Raw genomic sequence first — 13,434 nt, forward strand, 5'->3', positions numbered from 1 at the left:
TGTACACGGGCGATGACCCGATCGGCACAGCCGTAATCTTCACGGTGGCCCCTCTTAATATACAGGGTCGCCAACTTCACTCTGCACAGGTCTACAGCATGATTGGTGCAGAAATTGGCTCCTCACAATTCGCTTCAGAGATCTATTCACCAGGATCTCCCACTGGACTTCACTCCCTCTAGTGCAGTCTTCTTCCTCACAGGGCCCACTGGTTTTGCCAAGGAGGTAGGCACTGTAAGGAATCTCTGATTTATGTTCCCTCACCCAGCTGGGAGACTTGCAGGTCTTTGCCTCCAGTCCTGGTCACAGGCAGAAGTCTTTCAGAACTTCCCCTCCTCGCACAGCCTGCCTATTGATGATTTTAGGGGCCTCTAGCTCTCCTTATAGTCCACTTCCAGACACCAAATATGATTTATGGTCTGAGTCTTTGAACTTTATGTTGGGGTCTTCTTCCTTTTAAAAGTGCCCTCCACTCTGCACTGCACGGTTCTTCCTCCAGAAAGCAGTATGTCACCGCAGTAGACACTCAACATCTGATGGCCTCCCAGACCATGGGATTAACTAGAGGTTCACACCTTGATGTCCACCACAGTGATGTGTATCAGAAGATAAACCCCAGGGCCTCAGCCCTACTCTTTATGATTCTCTTATCAGCTGCTTATCCTTCCTGAGATGTGCCCAAGCCCCTTTCCAGTGACCTCTCTCCTAATCAGATGGCACTATTTGAAGTATACTGAAGAGCCTGGCTCTCTCTTCCTCCAGCTCACAGGAGTGCAGTAATCCACAAATCCCTTTACTCGTGTGTGGTCTGGTGGGGGAGGGGTTCCTTACTTCCTCATGCTCCTCCAGTCTTCCCTGGATTTCCTAAACTGGAACCCAGAATCTTCCATCTATTATACCATTCAAAGGCACATATATACCCAGCACATGCATATAACACACACTCCCTGAAGAGCACTACAAGCTAGCCTGATGTAGGCTAGAATGAGTTAAGCACACAGCAATGGAACTTTACATGAGTTAGCGTGTAGGCCTCACTCCAGTCACATAAGTAACAAGCATTTGCAATGCAATAGGTCTCACATTTGCGAGATTTTAAGCTATTGGCATTGTAAATCATAATGCCTTTTATCTGTTTTGATAGTTGACACACAAATAAAAGGCATTGTCATTTACAATGCCAATAGCTCAAACTCTTGTAAATGCGAGACCTATTGCATTTCAAAGAAGCGGCCCCCATTAAGCATGGCTGCTTGGAAAGTGAAAGCGGGCATGATGTTCTGAATATTGCAGGAAAGCATGTGGTTCCTGCAGTAGGAGAAACTCACATAAAATAGTGCTTACAGACTAAATAAGACGTACCGTGTAACAACCAAAGTAAAAGGGCCAGTCCTCCAGGGGGGTTACAAATGAAGACAAGGAGGGACCAACGGCTATTAGCGAATCAGAAGCTAGCATTTACGAAGGGCAATGACACACGCCAATGATAAATATGGGAGGGGAGTGGGTGGGGCTTCAAATTCATACTCTAATACAGCATTCCTCATAGAGCATGTGCTACCCAGGCTCAACCTTAAAAGGACTGACCACTTTTACTGATCACTACACAGTATACTGCTGCCACTGCGCTCATGCTGCTTAACTCTTGGCAAAGGCTGTAGCTTTCACCACTTTGAGGTTAGAGCTTTGGGCCTCCCTCCTGGCCCAAAAAGACTGCAATCCGAGAGATAGGTCTGTAATGACGTCCACGTATGATTCGTGTTTGCTCATGAAACAACAAATAACAACATGGATCCAGACGTCATTGCTGTTTTCGGCATTCTGGTATTGTACACTGCCATCACTATATGAGGCACTCACTCTTTATCAACAGTTATAACTTTGTGGTCATATCTTGTTCTTGTAAAGGTTCCATCCTATAACCACTACATCAGTGTGGTTTGCAGTCAGACCCTAAAAATTATCATTTTATAGTACCACTTGGTTTTGATTGTGAACTCTTGGCTAAACCCTTTTTAGGTAAACTATATGAATAGGCCTGCAAAAGGGTCTGCTTAAATTTACTCAAATTGGCTTTCATGCCAACTGTTTACCACAGATATTATGGCACTGAATATTTGTCTGCTCGCCAGTGTTCTAAAATTGTCAGACTTTGTCTGCATTGTTGATTATTCTTAGGCTTTTGACAAAATAGATAGGAATCACCTATAGTTCAAATTGCAGTCCTAGAGAATCAAGAGCACATAATTGCACTTCCTCATTGAATTCAACACAAAAACCTATGTGTAAATAATGTTATCAAGTGGGAAGGGATCCTCCCCTCAGATAAGTACTACTAACAGATTGAAGAAGGGTTGTATTTTGGTCCCTCTTATGTTTTAATTATTTGTAGTGGTTCTCCCCGAATTCTTAGATCATGAAGATGGCTCAGCACCAAAATTATAGGAAGAGGAAGCAAGCTAGAATATGCAGATGACTTGGCAATTGTATTAATGGCTCAATAGGCTTTCAACGCCAAATAAGTACGCTTGGACTATAATAAATTAAATAGCTTAACAACAAACCTCTCAAAATCAGATCATGTGTTTTGGTTGTCATCAACCTGGTTTTCTATGGTAAACCAATTCTAGACCGTATACCTAGATACCTATATTTGGGTCTAATTTTAGATGATAAAGTAAACTGACATTTACATCTAACCAGCCTGGCATCTATACACTGGGAAGCAGTTGCTGCTCTCAAGAGATTCTCAAATAAATACAGAGGCAGAGTTATGGAACTCTCAATTGATGTAACTACTCATTAACCTGTTTGTGCTTTTATGTGGCTCTCTTGCTCTCCCTCCCAAGAAAATACACATCCTTACGATCATGTTTATGCAGTCAGTTCACATGATACTTAAGTTAAGGTCTACTACTCCCCACTGTATAATGCATCTAGAATTATAAATGTCTTCCTTTGTGTTTTTTTGTGAATATCAGCTAATTAATTACTTTTGCAATTGTGCTAAAGCTGATCATGATACTCTAAAATCATTATTTTTAAGGACCTTTTCTTAGGAAACTAAATTAACTCCACAATCATTGAACGTCAATTACCATATTTTGATGCTATTGCCAATCAGTCTTCATTTAAACCAAGCACATTTTAAAGTCCATCATAAGAAACCGCAGCATATCAAATTAGGTAGATCTTTGTTTATACTTCAAGTATTCAAACTATACACAGCACATTTGCACTAGGAAAAGACTATTTCTTTACTCCAACTTGACGTTTAAGGTAAAAATCCGAATTCTTACATCTCAGATTATTTAATATCTCAATATTCCAATTTAATGGCTTTTGGCAGGAGTCTGGGAGCAGGATTAGCCTGTGTGTTGCTTATGTAAAGCTTATCTAGAATCAAATATACCTGGTCTTACTTGATTTAGGATGAAAGCTATTGTGCCAGACATTGCTCGAATCTGGATGTAGGAATATATGTGACACAACATCGCTTTTTTAGCTCCTACTTAACAAACATATAGGATGCGTTATGTTTTTCTTAGGAGGCTGTCCGTCTGTCACGGGCAAACATGAATTGATTGAAAGATTTTAAATAAATAGTATTTAGATAATTTCTCACATTTTAATGTTGATCTTAGTTGATAATATCTTAAGTTGATGAATTTATTGTAAATGATTTTTATCTATACATTAAATAAATTGCCTCCCTACCATATTTTGGAATGTCCTGTCTCTTGGATTGTCTGAGTGAAGGCGTTCATGAATTTGTCAAGTTCTACACGAAGCACTCCAGAATGCAGACTGTATTCAGGGATATCCCTGCCAAACTGGCAGAGGAAAAGTCTCTATTGCAGATTGCATCCTTTTGCTTTAACTCTTTCTGGATATGTTGGGATTAGCCCCAGGTGCCTCCTGTCCTCGTCCCATTCATTCACAAAGTGAGATAACCTATCTCGCTGACAGAAAAAAGAACAAAGGAATGCTGGCCTTCCCCCTCCCTCTGGGAGTATATAAGCATATCCCTCCCAGCATTCCTCCTGTTTTTTTTCTTTTTTCTGTTCCACTGATAGTAGAAGGATGATGCAGGAGCTCTGACGCTCCTGGAATGTTGGACTTAAACGTTTTGCTGCTGGGCAGTAAATGTATGCCTGTGCGGCTTCCTCTCCCTCCCTGCTGGGCTTGGGGGGAGTGGTAGCTACTCCTCTGACTGTTAGCCGCAGGTGTCCTGATCCGCGCCTCTCGGTTGCCGGGCTCGTCGGGAGGTGCTGCGTGTCTCCTGCGGAAGGGTTCCGATTGCCTGACTTCCGGGTTGCAGGCGGGGCCGGAAGTCAGGTGCTGCTAAGCCGGGCTCCTTCGCTGTGGGCATTTAGGAGCCAGCAGTGGTAAATACCGCATAGCGGTCTATTTCGTTGGCATTTTTGGATGATTCTGAGGAATTTGTTCTTCAGTCTATGCTTTCCAGTGGGCAGGGGCCTGGTTTGCTGAATCCTCTTGTTTTCCTCAAAGAGCTTTAACTTTGTTTCACTGAACTTGAACATGCATGTTGAGGATTGACTGTGTCCTGTTACTCCTGGTAGGGCTTCTCTGGGACCTGTTAGACTGCGGTTTCTGGTCCTGGTGTTATTGGTTGTCTGTCATGGGCTAACGTACCCGCAAAAGTCGTCATAGGGAGCGCTCCTCCGAGTCCTCTTCCACCCCTTCTCCGGCCAGGTCTAAGCGCTGCAGGGAGGGGGCTGATGCGAGGATTAACCGCCTAATCTGGGGGACTCTACGTGAGATGGGGTGGTGGGGCTTGTCCCAAGGGCCCTTTGCTAGTACATTCATCTTAATTCATTGGATTCTGTGGCTGAATAGATGGGGGACGTGGAGCACAAGGGAAAGTACATAGACCAGGATATGTTGCCTGAATTACTAAAACATGTCAAATCTAACATGGGGTTTCCTGATGAGGAGGCTCCTAGCACGTGCAGTGGTCCCTTGTTGCGCTAGTTTCAAAACTCTGGTGCTGTCGCTGTCCCTGTCCATCCTTACATTTGGGAGGTCTTGAAGAGGAAATGGAAGGATCCTGATCGTATCATGCTTCCTCGTTTTATGGCAAAACTTTACCCTCTACAAGATGTGGCTAAGGAATTAACTTACTATTCCTATTGATTTCTTTGTGGCCAGTCTTGTGGGTCGGACTTCCTTAGCCGAGGATGCTGTGCTTAAGGACCCGGTTGAAAAAAAGTGGATGCTTCCCTATGGAAGGTGTACTCTGGTTCACATCTTGCTCTGAGGGCCCACATTTATGGTACATAAGTGGCACAATCTCTGCTTTCCGATATCAAAACTCTGTATCAGTCAATGGATGATGCTTCCGACTATTCTGGGCTTTTGGAATATATATCGAGAGGCAGGTGGAGTTCCTCTCCGTTGTCTCCTTCGATGTGGTGAGGGCCTCTGCCCTCTCCGGTGGAGCGGGTATGGCTGCTCGTCGCAATCTGGTGCTAAAGGACTGGAAAACTGACTCTGCTCAAAAAGCTTGTGCCTTGCGCATACCTTTTCAGAGGACCATGATGTTTGGGGAAGAGTTGGAGGATAAATTACATAAATTGTTTAAAGAGAAAAAGCACTCTTACTTTATCTGCTGCTTCTGTTTCCTCTAAGCCTTAATCTTTTTTCCACCCTCCCTCTCGTAGGCAGTTTTCCAGGGGCCATGGGAAGTTCTCTTCTGGTCGGGGTTGGGATAGGAAGGCTAAGGCCCCTACCCCCACCAAGACTCATTCCTGACTATATGGCTGTAGCTCCCGGATTGTTGGTTGGAGGTCGGCTGCGGTTCATCCTGCCTGTTCGGGTGCAATTATGTTCATACATATGGGTACTGGACATTATTAGTCAGGGTCATATCATCGAGTTTTCGGAACCTCCTCCGGAGTTTGGGATTCGTCTGACTCCTTGGCCATCCTGCCGGACCTAGAGAGCCAATCTGTCTCTGGGGTTTAAATCTCTTTTACAGAAAGAGACAGTTCAGGAGGTTCCTCCTCTGGAGGTGGGGAGGGGTTTTTATTCCTGGTTCCCAAAGTGACAGGGGGGGGGGGGCTTCAGGTTGGTCCTGGATTCGAAGGCCCTAAACAAATGGGTGGTTCATCTGCCTTTTCATATGGAAACTCATCAGCTGATGATTCCATTGGTGCTTCCAGGCCATTTCATGTGCACACTCGATATCCAAGTCTCTTACTATCACGTGCCGATTCACCCTTGGTCTCGTTGGTTCCTGAGGTTTTGCATTCAGGGTCGTCCCTTTCAGTTTCACGTCCTGCCTTTCGGCCGGAGGTCTGCGCCGCGAGTGTTCACCCAGGTGGTGCTACATTGGTGGCTTCCTTGAATCTTCAGGGTGGTCTGGTTTACCCTTACCCAGACGATTGGTTGATTCATGCTCCCTCTCTGACCCAGTTGTTGGTGGCTCAGGATGTGGTGTGCTCTGCATTGAAGGTTCATGGGTTTGTTCTGAATCTTTCCAAGTGTCAGCTGGCGCCCTCACAGGACTTGACTTTAATGGGGCTCGCTTTTGCAACAATCTCAACAGGGTGTTCCTGCAGGTTCCTCGAGTGGACACCTTATGGTCTCTTGCTCAGAGGTTCTGAGTGGGGGAGTTCCTTTCCGGTCCGCCTCTGGTTGCGGCTTTTGGGTCTCATGGTGGTGACAGTGTTTACCATCCTCTGGTTGTACCTGCTGGCTCATTGGGATCCTCTGGCTCACAATCTGGCCTTCTGCTTCCTGTGTCCCCTTCCATCCTCCCTGCCCTGCTCTGGTGGATGGTGTCTGACCATCTTTCTCGGGGTCTGCCGCTGCAGCCCTCTCCTCCGGCGGTACTGACTACGGATGCCACATCTTTCGGGTGGGGGGGCGACCTTGGATTCTCGGTCTCTTCAGGGTTGTTGGTCCCTTCAGAAGGGTCGACACTCTTCCAGTTGGTGGGAGTTGACTGCGGTGTTCCGTGTTGTGATGGGGTTTCGCAGGCAGTTGTTTGGACGCAATATGGTAGTGCATTCCGATAACATGGTGTCGGTGGCCTACCTGAATCATCAGGGGGGTTCCAGATCCTCGTCTCTGAATGCGGTGGTGGTCCCCTTGTTCTGTTGGGCGGAGGGGCATCTGTTGTCCCTATCAGCGGTTGATATTCGGGGGGTATACAACGGAGTGGCGGATGCCCTCAGCCGTTACCGCCTCTCAGGAGTTGTCTCTGACGCCAGTGGCCATGCAGCTTATGTGCAGGAGGTTTGGTCTTCCTTATCTTGACCACTTTGCTTCCCGGCTCAATGCTCAGCTGCCCTGTTTCTGCTCCCGGGGTAGTCGGGAGGGTTCCTGGGGAGTGGAGGCCCTGACCATTCCTTGAATTCCAAAGAGCACATTGCTCGCGCACCCGACTGTCGCACTGCAAAATGAGAAATGTTCCCCACGATAAACCAATAGATGCTGAGTATTCCATTTAGACCATTTGATACCAATATTTTCCATGCTTCCTTATTTAATTAATTTTCCTTGTAATTTTAATCACTACGGAGACAGCGGGATTTTCACCAAGATACTTTATTCAACTTTTTCTCATACCTCCTGCCTGCCCATCCAGGCTTTTATACGGCGACAGTCAAGGTCAATCTTACAACAGAGTAGGTCCATGAGATAATACCCAATGCATTTCAAGCCATTAGGCTCTCCGTCAGGGGTCTCTAAAACAGATAAACGAGACAGCTCAGCTGACTGCTTAAATGTAATTTGCACTTGTATAGCGCCTATCCTATCACCCAGGGGTCTCTAAGCGATGTATGAATACCGCTGTGGAACCCTTCCTGGCCTGTTCCTGTGAGGTGTCCACTCCTGGGCACCCCCAAGGTGAAGCCAGGCATCCTTGCGTTGTTAGGGCCGGTGTGGAGATTAAGCAAGCTATTGCCCAGAGTTGCAGAGTGGAACCCATGATTAGAGTAGGCACCGAGGCGAGAATTATCGGGTCCGAGGACATACAAAATACAAAACATCAACTCTCAATCACCCCCACTCTACTCTCAAAAAATTAATTAATTATCCTAAACCAAATAAAATAAAAATCCCTAACCTCCTCCTCACTCAAAGCCCCCCTCACCCAAAAATACTTAAACCATATACCATGCAAATCTAACTAATGAAAAAACTTGTATGATTCACTCAATCCCCTAAACAATGCTAATAAACTAATACCCTGTTCGTGCCACCCACTCTATTGCAATGCTCTCCTTTCTTTCAATCATCCCAAATACACATAACCTAACATCCACCCCACTCCCAATTCAAAACCACCTTCCCTGTGCCCCTTAGAATTTAAACCACAGTGAGTTACCTTGAAAAGCCGCAATCGGCAGCCTAACCGCCTCATGTTCTCTCTGTTTTCACATAAACTATCATCTTCTCGCTACCGTGCAGCCCGTGACTTAAACTGTGTCCACCCTCATGACCATTCCTTGGCCATCTCGCCTTCTCTATGCTTTCCCTCCGCTGGCTCAGATTCCCCTTTTTTTGGCTCGTCTGAGTCGGGAGTCTAGGGAGGTTGTGGTGGTGGTTCCGTTTTGGCCTTGGAGGTCCTGGTTCCCCACACTGAGGCTGTTAGCTGTGCAGGGTCCCTGGTTTCTTCCTTGCTCTCCGTCTCGCCTGCGGTCTCCTCTGTTGTTGTCTCTTCCTCAGCTGCAGCTGTCGGGTTGGAAGTTGAGAGGCAGGGGTGGCATCAGCTAGTTTTTCCCGATCGTTTAGCGGTGGCTCTTCAGCAGTCTCGTCGGCTTTCTCCCTTAAAATCCTATGGGCTTCATTGGGGTAATTTTCAGTGCCGGTGTCTGGCTCTGGGTTTGTCCCCTTTGGTGTGCTCTTTGCAGGAGGTGCTGCAATTTCTCTGGGAGGGTTTTGAGAAAGGTTTGGCAGTTTCCACTTTGCGTGCTCAGTGGGCCACTGTTCGGGCGTTCTGTTCCCCTTGGGGGAATTTGTCAGATGTGGAAGATTTGATCTCTGCTTCGCAGTCTTTCCTTGTCGCGTCCTGTGGTGCGATCATCCTTTCCATTGTAAGATCTGCCTTAGGTTCTACGGGCTTTGGTGGCTCCTCTGTTTGAGCCTCTCACTGAAGTGGACATCAAGTTTGTTTTATTTAAAGTGGTTTTTCTTGTAGCCATTACCTCTGCTCGCCGTCTGGGGGAGTTCGGGGCCTTGATGGCACTGGAGCAGTTTTTGTCCTTTTCTGATGATGGTGTGGTCCTTCGATTTGCATTCTGCTTTTTTTTCTCCAAAGTTTCTTCTCAGTTTCTGCTATGGGGTCTGATCTTGACTCGCCTAATGACCTTCCTTGGTCTTTGTTGGATGTTTGCAGGGCTTTGCGTGTCTATTTAGATCACACTAACTCTTTTCGGAAATCTGTCTCCCTTTTTGTTTCTTTTGGGGTTGCCTCTCGTGGTGGGAAGGCTTCTTCTGTTTCCATTGGTCGTTGGCCTAAGCAGGCCATTGGGTTGGCTTACTCTCTTTCTGGGTCTCCTCAGGCTGGGGTGCTCTACCCAGGGGTGGCGGCCTCCTGGGCTGAGGTTCAGGGGGTTCCCCTGTCTGAGATCTGTAGGGCGGCCACTTGGACGTCCTCTAATACCTTTATGAGGCATCTGCTCCAGAATTTGCTGGAGGATGATGCTAATTTAGGTTTGGGAGTACTGCAGGCTGTGTGCTCATGAATTTCTTGTTCTGTTCAATAAATCACTGGGTTTTGCTGTGATTGTTGTCCTGGTGGTTTGTTGTGGATTCATGCCGGTGGTTGCTTGGGTATTCTTATTTTGTGCATGAGTGGGACAAGGACAGGAGGGACCTGAGGGTAATGCCCTATTACTTACTGATAATCTTCATTACTCCTGGTCCTGTTGTCCTCGTCCCATTCATTACTTAATTCCCTCCCGTTCTGGCCTGCCTTCGTCTGGGCTTGGTATTTCTGGAGGAATGCTGGGAGCTGTATGATTATATACTCCCAGAGGGAGGGGTATGGGTAGGGACAGCATTCCTTTGTTCTCTTTTTCTGTCAGCGAGATTCTTTTTCTGTCAGCGAGATTGGTTATCTCACTTTGTGCATGAATGGTTATCTCACTTTGTGCATGAATGGTGCGAGGACAACGGGACCAGGAGTAAGTAAGATTGCCGGTAAGTAATAGGACATTAACCCTTAAGAGCTTAGAAGTAGCAGGACCAGGCTGCATGATTTGTCAGTAAGTTTGCTTTAGTTTGTTTGGTAGGTAACTGTAGGCCCAGTGCTTCTACTTCTCTGTGGACTAATAATGCAAAAGAGGCGCTGCTCTCTGTGGAGTGTCCCTTTGGAGAGTCCAGTTCTGTCTCTAAGCCATTGACATTCTGGAGATCTAAGTATTGGTCAATATCCGTGTAATGAGTGGGTAGCAAATCTTCTCCATCCTCATCTGCCTCTTCAAGTGCTCAAAAATGTTCAGCACTAAGAACAGTGTTAGAATTTAATTCAAACAAGGCTTCTCGCCTGTTATAGGACTGGCTTCGAGGGAAAGAATGACATGTTCCTTGACTTCAACTTGGACTTCCCTGAATAGAGTGATCTGGAGTGGGACTGGCAGTGGATCTGCTATTTGGAGCACAACCTTAATGGATTTTTGTGTTGAGCAATGTATAACTTCAACACCAATTGTCTCAGGTGCACGAGGGAGCGTTTGTTGCTGGACTTAAAGCGGCGTCCAGTTCTTAAAATGCATGAGGCAATATTTACAATTAAAATACTTTTGAGTTTATTTTTGTTGTACATCGGCAACAAGTTGGCCTCAAAAGAAAGAGGCTCGGATTAGCCTATATAGAAGTTCGCAGAGGGATTTTAACTCATTTCCTTCTGGAAGTAGCCTGTTAGATTTATCAGTTATTTCCAAAGACCGAGGGTGCTCGGCAGCATTCTTAAGAAAGTTGTAAAATTTACTGTTCACACAGAGCGACCTGTTACAAAACAGGAGTGCATTTTTGTAATCCATTTCGCTGATTCAGATTTTAAAACGCCACAGGCAGACATTGTGTGGAACCTTGTAGCGACATCTACTTCCTGCAGCACGGCTTAAAGCCTGTGTTATTCGGAGGGGTCATTTACCTACTAGCATAGTATATTTTCTCTAAATTTGGCTTTGGTGACAACCTAAAGTTCGGAGCGGTGCTCTGGATCTGCACCGAGGGGCATGGAAATGAAGCAACTGACATTGCGCCCCTTGAGCCGATATACGGCTTCGCGCTACAACTTCCAGAGGCTGAACAAGGTTGTAGCAACCTGTCCTGTGGCGCCACCTGCTGGCGTGCGGGAGCTATTGCTTTGAAAAAGGCCAATTTCCTGTCTGGCTCCTGGGGATCTCAAAAGGTAACGAATATGTGACTAAAAGTATCCATCATCACTAATTTTATTTCCTTATTAATAAACAAACCTCCCACATTTATTTATGTATTTATTTATTGTAAAGTACACGTTTACCACCAATGCGGTTTCTTGGCACTAATAACAATCCCTTGTTGCCAACTCAGTGGTGTTTTAATTGGAATTGTGTTTTTCCTTTTCTTTAAAAACCCTACAAAATGTACTTTCAACTTCCTAAAGTAAGGAATATAATACTACCGACACATAATGTTCTCTTAAGCCCTTGTTACGGTCTAATGTGGATTACTGTCTTGTGGTGTTAGTAATTACTCCTAGATGGAGTAGCATGTCTGTATTTATTAGACTACGTATCCTGCCTGTCGCAGCATAGTTTCATTAAATGTGTCCCCCCAGCAGAGTTCTTGTACCAGTAATTTTCCCCATCAGGTGATTCTTTAATCGCGCTCTAGCAGAGATCATTCATTAGTATGGTTCAAATGTAGTTGTTCCCTTAAACTACGGCGCCAGTCCTGACAAGTGCTACGCATCACACGTAAGCCTAACGCATTTGAAGGCAATTCCCCGCATCACAGCATTAAAAATAATTACCACGTATTATAGCGCTTCCTCAGTGTCATGCGGACTGCTGAGGTATAGTACTTTGCAGTGTTGGTGTCTGAGCAAAGCTGGCAGCGCTAGTTTGTGCGTCTCGCAGCTTGGAGGCTCACTCAGCTGCACTCCACTCTAGATACATTTTATTCGGTCCCAGCATTCTGATTGGACCTAACGTCACGAGGGTGACTGCAAGTATTTGCCCAATGGCTGCGCAGCCGTGACAGGACACGTAAAGGCAGGCCGCAGGCAGTGCAAGCTGGCGTCATACTGGTCTGAGGAGTTTGAGGTGCTCACTGTTAGATGCTCAGCCCTCTTTCCTCCAGGTTGGATGCCGGAGCTGACCGAGAGAAGTGACACAGTGGCAGCTGAGCCCGCACAACAACTAACTGTGCAGCGGGGACTGTGGGCCAGTGTAGCCCCTTGAGGTAATCAATGTAGGGGACAGTTCTGTTTAAATTTCACATTTAACTTAATGTTGCATTCACATACTAACGGCAGCTTTCACCGTTGCACACGTATCCTGGGCTTCAGTCTGGCACTTAAATCCACAATACCTTTACATAAGAGGAAGTCTTCTCAGCTATTCCCCACACCTCTAATAAATGACACAGATTTATATAATAGAGTTGTATGACAAACTCAAGCAAGTATCAGTCGAGGGGAGGTGAGGCGAGGCACGAGAGTGTAAAGATGGGAACAAGGCTAGCGGTCCTTAGTTCCTACAGTATATAAGATTTAATTTACCCCCAGCAAACGCTTGACTGAAGGAACTATGAATGTCCCTATTACACGTAAGGTTGGTACTTAACCGACGAGGGGTCTTTTTGCGGTTGCTAAGGACTGTATTGTGCTGACTTTATATTGGTGCAAAGACAACGTGTCAAATCCATTTGCAACACTTGCATTTTTTGTGTAGTAACGAATCTGGCAAATAGCATGCACACTAATGTTCTTCTGGCACTGTCATATTGCCCTATAGGCCAGCCAAACTCTGGCACTCAAGAGAAAAACAAAGTGTTAATCAATGGCGCACACAATCTTTAATATGTTACAAGTTCAGTTTGCATAACGTGCCTGCATATGGTGGCAAAAAATGTCCTGGTGTGAGTGTATGTAAATCAGTCCCTTCTCCCAGCTTTAGTCATGCAGGCGCCATTTCCTTCAATCGCCTTCGCTCTATAATCAAGCAGCCTCCTGTGAACTGCTAAGCTGAATGTATGTGCTGTATGTTCGTTCTTGTGTATTTCACATGTATCACTTGTATGGTGCAAAATACTACTTTTGTTAAGTGGGTTGAATCTAATAATTGAGTTGACACTACTATACTGCAATATTTGTGATACATTACAAAGAGATGGAAACTCGATCTAAGCAAAAAGCGGACTTCCAACCTAGCGTAGGAATTAAAACTTTCATGAATTAGGTAAAAATTA

General features: G+C 45.6%; 1 protein-coding gene across 1 annotated transcript in view; it reads left to right on the plus strand.

The window, feature by feature from the left end:
* The window catches only part of LSM1 (LSM1 homolog, mRNA degradation associated), a 225,449-nt gene that overhangs the window by 12,169 nt on the left and 199,846 nt on the right, over positions 1–13,434 (plus strand). The gene's annotated exons all lie outside the window — the stretch shown is intronic.

Source organism: Lissotriton helveticus, chromosome 11 (assembly GCF_964261635.1).
Source record: "Lissotriton helveticus chromosome 11, aLisHel1.1, whole genome shotgun sequence".
Classification (NCBI taxonomy): Eukaryota; Metazoa; Chordata; class Amphibia; order Caudata; family Salamandridae; genus Lissotriton; species Lissotriton helveticus.